This window comes from Dipodomys merriami, unplaced genomic scaffold (assembly GCF_024711535.1).
Source record: "Dipodomys merriami isolate MVZ:Mamm:240054 unplaced genomic scaffold, mDipMer1.0.p SCAF_46, whole genome shotgun sequence".
NCBI classification, from domain to species: Eukaryota; Metazoa; Chordata; class Mammalia; order Rodentia; family Heteromyidae; genus Dipodomys; species Dipodomys merriami.
This window is the reverse complement of record NW_027206024.1, coordinates 4287549-4303833: the sequence shown is the minus strand read 5'-3', so window position 1 is coordinate 4303833 and position 16285 is coordinate 4287549.

The following is a 16285-nucleotide window of genomic DNA, read 5'->3' as shown; positions in this document are numbered from 1 at the left end:
GTCAGCCTAACCCTCATCCTAATCCTAACCCTCACCCTAACCCTAACCCTAACCCTCACCTTAAACCTAACCCTCACCCTCACCCTCCCCATCACCCTCAGCCTAACCCTAACTCTAACCCTAAACCTAACCCTAAAACTCTCCCTCACCCTAACACTAAGCCTAACCCTCACCCTAAAACTAACACTAACCGTAACCCTCATCCTCACAATAAACCTCAACCTAAACCTTACCCTCACCATAACCCTAAACCTAACACTAATCCTCACCCTAACCATCACCCTCAACGACAACATAACCCTAACCCGAAACTGAACACTCAACCTCACCTTAACACTCTCCCTAAACCTAATCCTAACCCAAAGCCTAACATTCACCCTCACCTTCAGCCTAACCCTAGCCCTAACACTATTCCTAATCCTAACCCTCACCATCACACTCACCCTAAACCTAACCCTCACACTCACCCTCACACTCACAGTCACCCTAAATATCACCCCAACCCTAACCCTCACCCTAACCATAACCCAAACCCTCAACCTAAACCTATACTCAGCTTAACACTCACCATCACCATAACCCTAACCCTTACCTAACTGAAACCCTCACCCTAACCCTCACCCTCACCCTAGCCCTCACCCTAAACCTAACCCTAACCCTAAATCTCACCCTCAAACTTCCCTTCCCCCTCCGTCTTTCCCTAAAACTAAATCTAATCCTAAACATAACCCTCAACCCCACCCTCACTCCAACTCTAACCCTAACCATAATGCTAAGCTTCACCCTCAACCTAACCCTAAACCTAAACCTAGCAATAACCCTCAGCCTAACCCTAAACCTAACCCTAAAACTCACCCTAAACCTAATCCTAACCCTAACCCTCATCGTCACCCTCAGCCTCATTCTAACTCTCCCCCTCACCCTGACCCTCATCATCAAACTATCCCTCACACTCACCCTAACCCTCACCCTAAATTTAACCCTAACGCTCACCCTTCATTTTCAACCTCACCTTCAGCCTAACCCTAACCCTAACCCTCATCCTAACCTAACCCTCACCCTCACCTTCACCCTAACCCTAACCCTAACTCTAACCCGCACCCTCACCCTGACCCTCAACTTCACCTTAACCCTCTCCCTCACCCTCACCCTCACACTAACACTCAACCTCACCCTAAACCGCACACTAAACCTAACCCTCACCCTAACACTAACCCTAACATTCACCCTTACCCTAACCCTAACGCTAACCCTAAACCTCACCCTCACCCTAACCCTAAACCTAAACCTTATCCTCATACTAACCCTAACCTAACCCTAACCCTCGCACTAACCCTAACCCTCACCGTTACCCTATCCCGACACCTCACCCTAACGTTAAACCTAACCCTAAAGTTCAAACTTACCCTAAATCTAAACCTAACCCTCACCCTCACCCGAACACTCACCCTCACCCTCACCCTAACCCTCACAATCAACATCACCCTAACCCTAAATCTCACCCTAAACCTAACCCTAACCCTCACCCTAACCCTAACCCTCAACCTAAACCTAAGCCTCACCCTGACCCTCACCCTAACCCTAACACAAACCCTTACCCTAACGTTTACCCTAACCCTAACCCTCACCCTAACAGTAACCGTCACACTAACACTAACACTAATCCTCACCCTCACCCTCACCTACACCCTCACCCTAACACTAACCCTCATCCTAACCCTAACGGTAAACCTAATGCTTAACCTAAAGCTCATCCTCACCCTAAACCTCACTCTAACCCTTATCCTGACCCTAACCCTAACCTTGACCCTCATACTAAACCTAACACTCAACCTAACACTAAACCTACCCCTCAGCCTATCCCAAACCCTAAACCTAACCCTAACCCTAATACTCACCCTATCCCTAAATTTAACCCTAACACTCACCCTAACCCTCACACTCACACTAACCCTCATGCTAACCCTAACCCTCACCCTAACCCTAAACCTCACCCTAACCCTTACCCTAACCCTTACCCCAAAGCTCACCCTCATCCTAACCCTCACTCTAACTCTTACCTACACCCTAACCCTCACCCAAAGCCTAACCCTAAACCTAACCCTCAGCCTAACCCTCCCCCTAACCCTAAACATAACCCTAACACTCAACCCTACCCTCACCCTAACCCTAACCATAATCCTAACGCTAAACCACGCCCTCACACTCACCCTAACCGTAACTGTAACCCTAACAATAACCCTAACTCTAACCCTAACCCTAAACCTAAACCTAAAAGTCACTCTAAACGTAATCCTAAACCTAACCCTAACCCTCATTCTAACCCTCGCCCTCACCTGACCCTCACCATAACACTAACGCTCACACTAACACTTACCTTCACCCTAAATATAACCTTAACCCTCACGCTCAATCTCACCTTCACCCAGACCCTCACCCTAACCCAGACACTCACACTCACCCTCATACTAACCCTCAACCTAACCCTAAACATCACCATAAACCTAACCCTCACCCTCACCCTAACCCTAACCCTCACCCTAACCCTAACCCTCACCCTAACACTAACGCTAACCCTAACTCTCACCCTCACCCTAAACTTCACCCTAACTCTTATCCTCAAACTAACCCTAACCCTAATCCTAACTCTTACCCTCACACTAATCCTAAACCTCACTCTTACCCTCACACTAATCCTAATCTTCACCCTCACCCTAACACTGACCTTAACCCTCACACTAGCCGTAACCCTTTCCCTAATCGTAAACCTAACCATAAAGTTCACCCTCACCCTCAGCCCAACACTAACGCTAACCCTATTTCTAATCTTAATCCTCACCTTCACCAACACCCTAAAACTAACTCTAACCCTAACCCTCATCTTAACCCTAAATCTAACCCTCACCGTCACCCTAACCCTAACCCTAACCCTCACCATAAACCTCACCCTAAACCTAACGCAAACCCTAAATACTCACTCACACCCTAAACTTGACAATAACCCTTACCCTCAAACTAACCCGAACCCTAACGCAAAGCCTCTAACCCTAACCCTCACGCTAACCGTAACCCTCACCCTCACCCTAACCCTCACCCTAACCTTAAATCTCACCCTAACCATAACGCTAAACTTAACACCCACATTAACCCTAAACCTCACCCTAAACCTAACGCTAACCTTCACCCTAACCCTAACACTCACCTTCACCCTAACCCTCACCGTCAAGCGAACCCTCACCTTAAACCTAACCCCAAGCTACAACCTCAACCTCACCCACATCCTCACCCTTACCCTAACCCTCACCCTCACCCTAAAAATCACCCTAACCCTAACACTCACCCTAACCCTAACCCTAATCATCACCCTAACCCTAATCCTCACCTTAAACCTCACCCTCAAACTAAACCTCACCCTAAACCTAACCCCAAGCCTTTCCTAAATGAAAACCTCATCCTCACCCTAACACTCAGCCAAACCCTCACCCTCATGCTAGCCCTCACCCTAAACCTAAGTCTAACCCTAACCCTCATCCTCAACCTCACCCTAACCCTAAACCTAACCCTCACACTAAGCCTAACACTAACCCTAATGCTAACACTATCCCTCACACTCTCTCTAACCCTAACACTAACTCTAACCCTCAATCTCACCCTAACCCTTACCCTCACCCTCACACTCAACACAACTGTAACTCTAACCCTAAACCTAACCCTAACACTAACACTCAACCTAACCCTAACATTAACCCTAGCCATCAACGTAACCCTCACCCTCAACTTCCACTAACCCTAACCCTCACCCAAACCCTAACCCTCACCCTAACCCTAAACCTACCCCTCACCCTCACACCCACCCTAACCTTATCCTGAACCTAACCATCAACCTAACCCTAACCGTTACCCTACTGCTAACCCTAAATTTCACCATCACCCTAAACCTAACCCTAAACCTCACCCTAACCCTAACCCTAAAACTAATGCTATTCCTAACCCTCAACCTCACCCTAACCTGAACACTCACCCTCAATCTCACCTTAACCCTAACCCTACCCCTCAGCCTAACCATAACACTAACCCTAATCAAATCCCTAACCCTCAACCTCACCTTCACTCTAACTCTAACCCTAACCCTAACCCTAACACTCACCCTAACCGTAACCCTATCCCTAACCCTAATGCTAACACTAACCCTCACCCTCATCCTAAGCCTCACCCTAACCCTAACTGTCACCCTAGCCCTCATCCTAACCCTCAACTTAAACCTCACCCTCAATGTAGCCCTCATCCTAAACCTAACCCTAACGCTAACCCTCACCCTAATCCTAATACTAGACCTAACACTAAACCTGACCCTCACCCTAATCCTAACCCTGTCCCTAAACCTCACCCTAACCCTAACACTAACCCTAATGCTAAACCTAAACCTCAAACTCAACCTAACCCTCACCCTAACCCTTACACTCACTGTCACCCTCACTCTAACTCTAACCCTAACCCTAACCCTAATCCTCACCCTAACCCTAAACCTAACCCTAACCATAATGCTAACACTAAACCTCACCGTCACCCTCACCCTAACCCTCACCCCCACCCTCAACCTAAAACTAACCTTAACCCTATTGCTAACCCTAACCCTAACCCTCACCCTCGCCCTCACCCTAACCCTAACCCTAACACTCAGACTAATCCTAACCCTCACCCTAATGCTAACACTAACCCTCACCCTCATTCTAACCCTAACCCTAACCCTCACCCTAACTGTAACCCTAACCTTAATGCTAAACCAAAACCTCAACCTCAGGCTAACCGTCACCCTATACCTTCCCCTCACTCTCACCCTAACCCTAACCCTAACCCTCACATTAACCCTCACCCTAACGCTAACCCTAAACCTACCCCTTAGCCTAACCCTAACCCTCAACCTAACCCTTCCACTCACCCTAACCCTAAACCTAATCCTCAGCCTAACTCTCATCCTAACCCTATCCCTAACCCTTAACGTCACCCTAACCCTCACCCTAAACCTTTGCCTAATCCTAACCCTGACACTCACCCTAAAACTCACCCTAACCCTTATCCTCTCCCCAAACCTAACCCTAACCCTCATCCTAACACTAACCCTCACCCTAAATATCACCCTAACACTAAGCTTAATCCTAACCCTCACCCTCACACTAACCCTCTCCCTAACCATTAACCTCACCCTAACCCTAACCCTAAACCTCAGCCTAACCCTCATCCTAAACCTACCAATAACACTAACAATCACCCTAACCTTAATACTAACCCCAACTGTAACACTCACCCTAATCCTAAACCTGACCTTCACCCTCAACCTCAACCTCAGCCTAAACCTAACCCTAACCCTAATCCAAACCCTAACCCTCACCCTCACGCTCACTCTAATTCTAACCCTAACCCTAACCTTAACCCTCACCCTAACCCTAACACTATCCATAACCCTCACCCACCCCTAATCCTAATCCTAAACCTAACCCTTACCCTCAACCTCACCATAAGCCTAACACTCACCCTAACCCTAACCCTAAAAGTTATGCTATCCCTAACCCTCACCCTCACCCTAACCCTCACCCTAAACTTGAACCTCACCCTAAACTTCACCCCAACCCTAACCCTACCCCTCAGCCTACCCCTCACCCTAACCCTAACACTAACCCTAATCAAAACCCTAGCACTCACCCTCATCCTCACTCTAGCTCTAACCCTAGCACTAACCCTAACTCTCACGCTAACCCTAACCCTAACTCTCACGCTAACCCTAACCCTAACTCTAAACCTAATGCTAACACTATCCCTCACGTTCAGCCTAAGCCTCACCCTAACACACACTGTCACCGATACCCTCACCCTAACATTCACCCTGAACCTCACCCTCACCCTAGCCCTCACCATAAACCTAACCCTAACCCTAAAACTAACCCTCACCCTAACCCTAACCCTAATTCTAACCCTAACCCTGACCCTCACCCTAACCCTAGCCCTATGTCTAACCATCACCCTAACCCTAACCCTAGCCCTAATGCTAAATATAAACCTCAAGCTCATCCTCACCCTAAACCGCATCCTAACACTAAGCTTAATCCTAACCCTCACCCTAACCCTCACCCTAACCCTTACCCTCACCCTAACGCTAACCCTAACCCTCAGCCTAACCCTCATCCTAACCCTAACCCTAACCCTCACCCTTACCTTAACCCTAACCCCAACCCTAACACACACACTAACCCTAACCCACACCCTCACCCTCAACCTCAACCTCAGCCTAAACCTAACCCTAACCCTAATCCAAATCCTAACCCTTACCCTCACCCTCAGAATAACTCTAACCCTAACCATAAACCTAACCCTCACCCTGACCGCAACCCTAACCTTAAACCTCACACTAACCCTAAACCTAATCCTAAACCTAACCCTTAACCTCACCCTCACCATAACCCTGACACTCACCCTAAACCAAATCCTAACCCTAGCCCTCACCCTAACCCTTACCCTCAACCTCACTCTAAAACTAACCTTCACCCTAACCCACACCCTAACCCTCACCCTCACACTTCCCGTAACCCTACCCTAAACCTAACCCTCAACCTAAACCTAACCTTAACCCTAATGCTAACCCTACACCTCACCCTAACCCTAACCCTTATCCTAACACTCACACTAACCCTAACCCTAACCCTAATGCTAACCATAACCCTCAACCAAATCCTAACCTTCACTCTCAACTTTACCCTCACCCTCACCCTCACCCTAAACCTACACCTACCCCTCAGCCTATCCCTCAGTCTAACCCTTACCTTAACCCTAATCCAAACCCGAACCCTCACCCTCACCCACACCCTAACTCTAAACCTAACCCTAACCCTAACCCTCACCCTAACCCTAACCCTATCTATAACCCTCATGCTATCCACAAGCCTAATCCTAAACTTAACCCTCACCATCACCCTCACCATAACCCTAACACTCACCCAAAACCTAACCCTAACTCTAGCCCTCACCATAACACCCTCACCCTCACCCTAAACCTAACCCTAAACATCACTCTATCCCTCACCCTAAGCCTTAAACTCACCCTAACACTAATACTGACCCTAACCCTAGCTCTCAACCTAACCCTAACCCTATTCCAAACCCTCATGCTAAACCTAACCCTCACCCTCACCCTCACCCTAACCCTAACCCTCACCCTAACTCTCACCCAAACCCTAACGCTAACCCTAACCCTCACCCTCACCCTAAACCTCACCCTAACCCTTAACCTCATCATATCCCTAACCCTAACCCTAAACCTAATCCTCACACTAACACTAACCCTAACACACACCCTAATGCCCACTCTAACCCAAATCCTCACCCTTACCCTAACCCTTACCGTAACCTTAACCTTCAACCTACCCCTAACCGTCACCCACGCACTAACACGAACCCGAACCCGAACCCTCACACAAAACCTAACCCTGCCCCTCACGCTTACCCTCACCCTAAACCTCACCCTAACCCTCCCCCTAAACCTAAACCTAACCCTATCCCTCACCTGAATCCGAACCCTCACCCTCACCCTAACCCCCAGCCTAACCCTAACGCGCAATCTCACAATAACTCACACCCTTATCCTTATCCACACCCTAAAACTAACCCTAACCCTAACCCTCACATTAACCCTCAACCTCACCCTAACCCTAATCCTAGCCATCACCGGACCCCTCACCCTAAACCTAACCCTAACCCTCACGTTAACACTAACCCTCACCTTCACCCTAACCTTTCCAGTCACCCTAACCCTCACCCTAACCCTAACCCTCACATACAACCTCACCCTCACCCTCACCCTCACCTTCAACCTAACCCTAACCCTCACCTAAACATCAATCTAAGAATAACCCTAAACCTAATGCTCACCCTAACCCTAATCCTCACCTTAAAGCTCACCCTCACTCTAATCCTCACCATAACCCTAACTGTAAGCCATTCCTAACCGAAACCCTCACCCTCACCCATACCCACATCCTAACACCCACCATCACCCTAGCCCTCACCATAAACCTAACCCTAACCCTCACCCTCAAACTCACCCCCAACCTCAGCCTAACCCTAAACATAACCCTAATCCTAACCCTAACCCTTAAACTATACCTAATCCTAACCCTAATGCTAACACTAACCCTCACTCTCACTCTAAGCCTAACCGTAACCCTAACCATCACCTTAACCCTAATCTGAATGCTAACACTAAACCTCAACCTCAGCCTGAAACTCACCCTAACCCTTACCCTCACCCTCACCCTCACCCTAATCCAAACCCTAACCCTAACCCTCACACTAACCCTCACCCTAACCCTAACCCTAACCCTACCCCTCAGCCTAATCCTCACCCTAACCCTAACCCTAACACTAATCCTCACCCTATCCCTAACCCTAACCCTAAACCTCACCCAAACCCTAAAGCTAACCCTAACCCTCACCCTAACCCTAAACCTCACCCTAACACTTACGCTCACACTAACCCAAACTCTAAACCTAACCCTCACACTAACAGGCACGCTAATCCTAACCCTCACTCTCACCCTAACCCTCACACTAATACTTACCCTCACCCTAACCCTAACAATAACCCTCACACTAAACCTAACCCTCACAGCAAATCTAACCCTAAACCTAACACTAATCCTAAACCTAACCCTCACATTCACACTCACCCTAAGCCTAAGGCAAACCCTCACCCTCCCGCTAAACCTCACCCTCTACCTAATGATCACACTAACTCTAACCCTCACCCTAAACCTAACCCTAACCCTCAGCTAACCCTAACCCTCATCTTAACCTTAACCCTAACCCTCACTTTCACCCTAGCCCTCATCCTCACCATAATCCTAACAATAACCCTAACTCTAAACCTAATCCTCACACTAAGTCTAGCCCTAACACTCACCCTAATGCTCACCCTAACCCTGATCCTCACCCTCACCCAAACCATTACCGTCACCTTAACCCTCACCCTAACACTAACCGTCACCCACACCCTAACCCTCACGCTCACCTGAACCCTCACCCAAAACTTAACCCTGCCCCTCTCGCTTAACCTCACCCTAAAGCTAAACCTAACTCTCACCTTAAACCTAAACCTAACCCTAAGCCTCACCCTCACGCGACCCCTCACCCTAACCCTAACCCCCACCATAACCCTAACACTAAACCTAACCCTCACTCTCACAATAACTCACACCCTAAACATTATCCTCACACTAACCCTAACCCAAAACTTAAGCCTCACATTAACTCTCACCCTCACCCTAAGCCTAACCGTAGCCCTCAACCTACCCCTCACCCTAAATCTAAGAGTAACCCATACCCTAACCCTAACCCTAACACTCACTTTCACCCTAACCCTCACAGTCTCTCTAAACCTCACCCTAACCTAACACTCACCTACACCCTCACCCTCACCCTAACCTTCACCTTCACCCTAACCCTAACCCTCACCCTAAACATCAATCTAACAATAACACTAAACCTAACCCTAACCATAATGCTCACCCTAACCCTAATCCTCACCTTAACGCTCACCCTCACTCAAATCCTCACCCTAAACCTAACCATAAGCCTTTCCTAACCGAAACACTCACCCTCACCCATACCCTCTTTCTAACCCCCATCCTCACCCTAGCCCTCACCATAAACCTAAACCTCACCCTCACCCTCACTCCTACCCTCAGCCTAACCCTAACGCTAAACCTAATCCTAACCCTAACCCTAACCCTTACACTATACCTAATCCTAACCCTAATGGTAACACTAACCCTCACCCTCACTCTAAGCCTAACCCTAACCCTAACCCTCACCCTAACCCTAATCCGAATGCTAACCCTAAACCTCAACCTCAGCCTAAAACTCCCCCTAACCTTTACCCTCACCCTCACCCTCACCCTAATCCTAACCCTAACCCTCACACTAACCCTCAAACTAAACTTAAGCCTAACCCTCTCCCTCAGCCTAACCCCCACCCTATCCTAACCCTAACACTAATCCTCACCCTATCCTAACCCTAACCCTAACCCTCACCCAAAACCTGAACCTAATCCTAACCCTCACCCTCACCCTAAACCTCACCCTAACCCTCAGCCTAACCCTCATCCTAACCCTAAACGCAACCCTAATCATCACCTTAACCTTAACGCTAACCCCAACCCTAACACTCACCCCAACCCTACCCCTCACCCTCACATTCAAACTCACTCTCAGCCTAAGCCTAAACCTCACCCTAATCCAAACCCTAACCCTTAACCTTACCCTCACCCTAACCTTCAACCTCACCATATACCTCACCCTAAGCCTTTCCCTCACCCTAACTCTAATCCTAATCATAAATCTCACACTAAACCTAACAATATCCCTAACCCTCATCCTAAACCTAACCCACACCCTAAACCTAACCCTAACCCTCACCCTCACCCAAAACCTAAAGCTAACCCTAACCCTCACCCTCACCCTAAACCTCACCCTAACCCTTACCTTCAACATATCCCTAACCCTTAACCTAACCCTAATCCTCACACTAAACCTAACCCTAACCCTCACCCTAATGCTCACCCTAATCTTCATCCTCACCCTAACCCTTACCGTCACCTTTACCCACACCCTCTCCCTCACCCTAACCCTAAACCTAACCCTAACCCTCAACCTCACCCTAAACCTCACCCTTACCCTCACCCCCACGGTAACACTAACGCTAAACCTAACCCTCACTCTCACCCTAAACCATACCTTAAAACTGTCCTCACACTAACACTAACCCTAATCTTAAACCTCATATTAAGCCTAATCCTCACCTTAACCCTAACCCTACCCATTACTCTACCCCACACCTTAACGTAATCCAAACCCTCACCATAACCCTAACCCTAACCCTCACCCTCACACTAAACCTCACAGTCACCATAACCCTCACCCTAACCCTAACCCTCACCTACAACCTCACACTCACCCTCACCCTCACCTGCACCCTAACACTCACCCACACCCTAAACATCAATCTAACCCTAACCCTCACCCTAACCCTAACCCTAATCCTCACACTAAACCTAATCCTCCCCTAAAGCTCACCCTCACGCTAATACTCACCCTATCCCTAACCCTAACCCTCACCCAACCCTAAACCTCACCCTAATCTTAACTCTAACCCTCACCATCAACCTAACCCTAACCCTAACCCTAACCCTCACCATAAGCCTCACCCTAAACCTAACGCTAACCCAAAACCTCACTCTCACCCTGACTCTCAACCTATATCTTAACCTTACACTAACCCTAACTCTAAGGCTAAACCTCACACTAACCCTAAATCTCACCCTAACCCTAACCCTGCCCCTCACCATAAACCTCACCCTAACCCTAATCCTAACCCTCACCCTAAACCTCACCATCACTGTAACCCTCACCCTAACCCTAATCATCACCCTCACCTCAACCTTCACCCTAAGCCTAACCCTAACCCTAAACCTCACCCAAACCCTCACCTTAAACCTCACCCTCACCCTAAACCTCACTCTAACCCTAACCATAATCCTTTCCTAAGCAAAACCCTCACCCTCACCCTAACCCTCACACTACCGCTCACAATGACCCTAGCCCTCACTCTCCACCTAACCCTTACCCTAACCCTCATCCTCACCCTCAACCTCACACTCAGCCTAACCTTAATGCTAACCCTAATAATAACCCTATCCCTGACCCTCACCCTCAACCTAAACCTAACCTTAACCCTCAACCTAACCCTAACCCTAACCCGAATGCTAACCCTAAACCTCACACTCACCCTAACCCCAACCATAAACCTAACACACAACCTAACCCTAACACTAACCCTAATGCTAACCCTAACTCTCACCCTCACCCTAACACTCACCCTAACACTTGAACTCACCCTCAACCAGACCCTCATCCTAACCCTAACCCTAACTCTAATCCTCACCCTAACTCTCACACTAACCCAAACCCTACCCCTACCCCTCAGCCTAACCCTCACCCTAACCCTAACCCTAATCCTAATCCTAACCCTGTCCCTAACCCTAACCCTAACCCTCACACTAACCTTCACCTTCACCCTAACTATAATGCTAACCCTAACCCTCAACCTCACCCTAACCCTCGCCCTAAGCTTTACCCTGACAATAACCCTATCTCTCACCCTCACCCTAAACCTCACCCTAAACCGTATGCTCACCCTAAACCTCAGCCTAAACCAAACCTTAACGCTAACACTAACCCACCATAACCTTCATCCTAACCCTCATGCTAACCCTAACCCTCACTCTCACCCTAACCCTCACCCTAACACTTATCCTCACACTAACCCTAAACCTATCCGTAACCCTACATCTCACACTAAACCTAACCCTCACCCTCACCCGAACCTCCACCCTAAGCCTAATCCTAACCCTAACCCTCACCCAAACCCTCACCTAAAACCTCACCCTCACCCTAATACTCACCCTAAACCTAATCATAACCTTTCCTAACTTAAACCCTCACCCTCACCCTAACCCTCACCCTACCCCTCACACTGACCCTAGAACTCACTCTAAACCTAATCCTAAAGCTAACCCTCATCCTCACCCTCACCCTCACCCTCAGGCTCAGCCTAACCTTAACTCTAACCCTTATCCTCACACTAACCCTAAACCTAACGCTAACCCTAACCCTCACACTAAGCCTAACCCTCACCCTCACCAGAACCTTCACCATAAGCCTAACCCTAACCCTAACCCTCACCCAAACCCTCACTTTAAACCTCACCGGCACCCTAATCCTTACCCTAACCCTAACCATAATCCTTTCCTAACCAGAACCCACAACCTCACCCTCTCCCTCAGCCTAACCTTAAAGCTAACCCTAATCCTAACCCTATCCTTGACACTCACCCTCAACCTAACCCTAACCCTAACCCTCACCCTAACCCTAACCCTAACCCTAATGCTAACCCTAAACCTCACCCTCACCCTAACCCCAACCATATCCCTAACAGTCAACTTAACCCTTACACTAACCCTAAAGCTAACCCTAAGTCTCACCCTCACCCTAACTCTCACCCTAACATTTAACCTCAACCTCACCCACACCCTCAACCTAACCCTAACCCTAACTCTAATCCTCTCCCTAACTCTCACACTAACCCTAAACCTCACCCTATCCCTAAACCTAACCCTAAACCTCACCCTAACCTTCACCCTCACCGTAACTATAATGCTAACCCTAACCCTCACACTCAGCCTAACCCTCACCCTAACCCTTACCCTCACCCTAATCCTAAAACTCACCCTCAAAATAATCCTCACCATAACACTTACCCACACCCAAACCATCACCCTAACCTTTACCTTAACCCTCATCCTAAACCTAACCCTAACCCTAACCCGCACACTAACCCTAAACCAAACCCTCAGCCTAACCCCCATCCTAACCCTAAACCTAAACCTAAACCTAACCCTAACGCTAATCCTCACTGTAATCATAACCCTCCCCTTCACGCTCCCCATCACCCTCACCCTAACCCTAATCCTAACCCTCAAACTCACCCTCACCATAACCCTCACCCTCACGCTCACACTAACCCTCAACTTCACCCTAAACATCACCCTAAACCTAACTCTCACGCTAAACATAGCCCTAAACCTCACCCTAAAGCTAACCCTCACCCTAAATCTCACCCTAACCCTAACGTTATCCCTAACCCTCACCCTCACCTAACATTCACTTTAACCCTTATTCTCACACTAAACCTAACCCTAAGCCTAACCTTCACTCTAACCCTAACCCTCACCCTAATCCTATCCCGACACTTCACCCTAACTCTCACCATAACCCTAACCCTAACCCTAACCCTCACTCTAAACCTAACGCTCACCCTAAGCCTAACACTAACCCTCACTCTAAACCTAAGCCTCACCCTCACCCTAACACTCACGGTGACCCTAAACCTCAACGTAAACCTAACCCATAACAACACCGGAACCCTCATCCGAACCCGAACCCTAACCTTCACACGAACACTCACCCTCACCCTTACACTCACCCTAACCCTTACCCACACCCTACCCCTAAACCTCATCCTCACCCTAACCCTCACCCTAACCCTTACCCACATCCTAAACCTCACGCTAACCCTAACCCTAAACCTAACCCTCACCTTCACCCTAACCCTAACCCTATCGCTAACCCTACCCTCACCCTAACTCTCACAGTCACACTAACCCTCATCCTAAACTTTACGCTCAACCTAAACCAAACCATAACCATAAACCAAACACTCACCCTAACCCTAACCCTAACACTAATCCTAACACTAACTCTCACCCTCACCCTCACCCTAACCCTCACACTCACCACAACCTCAACCTAACCCTAACCCTACCCCACTCCATAACCCTCACCCTAACCCTAACACTCAACCTAACCCTAACCCTACCCCTAACCCTCACCCACAGACTAAACCTAAACCTAAGGCTAACCCTCAACTTAACCCTAATCCTCACCCAAACCCTAACCCTCACCCTTACCCGAAAAAGCAACCTCACCCGAACCCTCATCCTTACCCTAACCCTCACCCTCACACAAAATATCACATAAACCCTAACCCAAACCCTAACCCGAACCCTAACTCTAACCCTCACCCTCACCCTCACCCTAGCCCTCACCCTAACCCTAACCATAAATCTAACCATAACCCTCACACTAACCGTACCCCTCACCTAACCCTAAACCTAAGCCTAATCTTCACCCTCACCCTGACTGTCATGCTCAGCCTAAACCTAACCCTAACCCTATTCTTATTCCTAACCTAACTCACACTCACCCTCACCCTCACTCTCACCCTAACCCCCACCCTCACCCTAAACCTCATCCTCACCCTAAATATCACCGTAACCATAACATTCACCGTAACCATAACCCTAACCCTCACCCTAAACCTAACCTTAGCTTAAACCTCACGCTCACCCTAACCCTAACCCTTACCTAACCGAAACCCTCACCCTCACACTAACTCTCACCCTCTCCCTAGCCCTCACCCTAAACCTAACACTCACACTAATCCTCACCCTCCACCTCCCCTTCCCCATCAGCCTTACACTAAACCTAACCTTAATCCTAATCCTAACCCTCAACCCCACCCTCACCCTAACCCTAACCCTAACCCTAACGCTAACCCTCACCCTCATCATCACACTAAATCTAACCCTAACCCTAAAAATTATCATAACCCTAGCCCTAACCCTAACCCTAACCATAAAACTCACCCTAACCCTAAACATAACCCTACCTCTCAACCTAACCCTCACCCTCATGCTAACCCAGACCCTCACCCTGACCCTCACCATCATATTAACCCTAAACCTCAACCTAACCCACACCCTCACCCTCAGCCTAACCCTAAACCTAACCATAATCCTAACTCTAACACTCACCCTCATCCTAACCAAAACCCTAACTCTCACCCTCAACCTCAACCTCACCCTCACCCTCACACTCACACTAACTCTCAACCTCACCCTAAATATCTCCCTAACACTAACCCTCAACCTAACCCTAAAACTCACCCTCACCCTAACCCTAACCCTCACCCTAACCTTTATCCTCACGCTAAACCTAAGCCTAACCCTAACCCTCACACTAACCCTAATGCTGTCTAAACCTCACCCTCACCGTAACCCTCACCATAACCCTAACCCTCACACTAACCCTAAATTTCAACCACACCCTAACCCTCACCCTCACCAGAACCCGAACCTCACACGAACACTCACCATCACCTTAAACCTGACCCTCAAAATAACTATCACCCTAAGTCTAACTCTCACCCTAACACTATCCCTAACCCTCAACCTAATCCTAACCCTCTACCTAAATTTAATCCTCACCCTAAACCTAACCCTCACCCTAACACTAACACTCACACTAAACCTAACCCTAACACTCACCCTCACTCTCAAACTCACCGTCACCCTCACCCTAACCCTCATCCTAACCCTAACCCTAAACCTAATGCTAACCCGAAACCTCACCCTCACCCTAACCCTAACCGTCACACTAAACCAAACCATCACCCTAAACCTTTCCGTGACCCTAACCCTAACCCTCACCCTCACCCTACCCTCACCCTAACACTTACCCACACTGTAACCCTCAACCTAACCCTAAAACTAACTCTCACCCTAAACCTCACCCTAAACCTATCAACATCCCTAAGCCTAACCCTGATCCTAACCCTAAC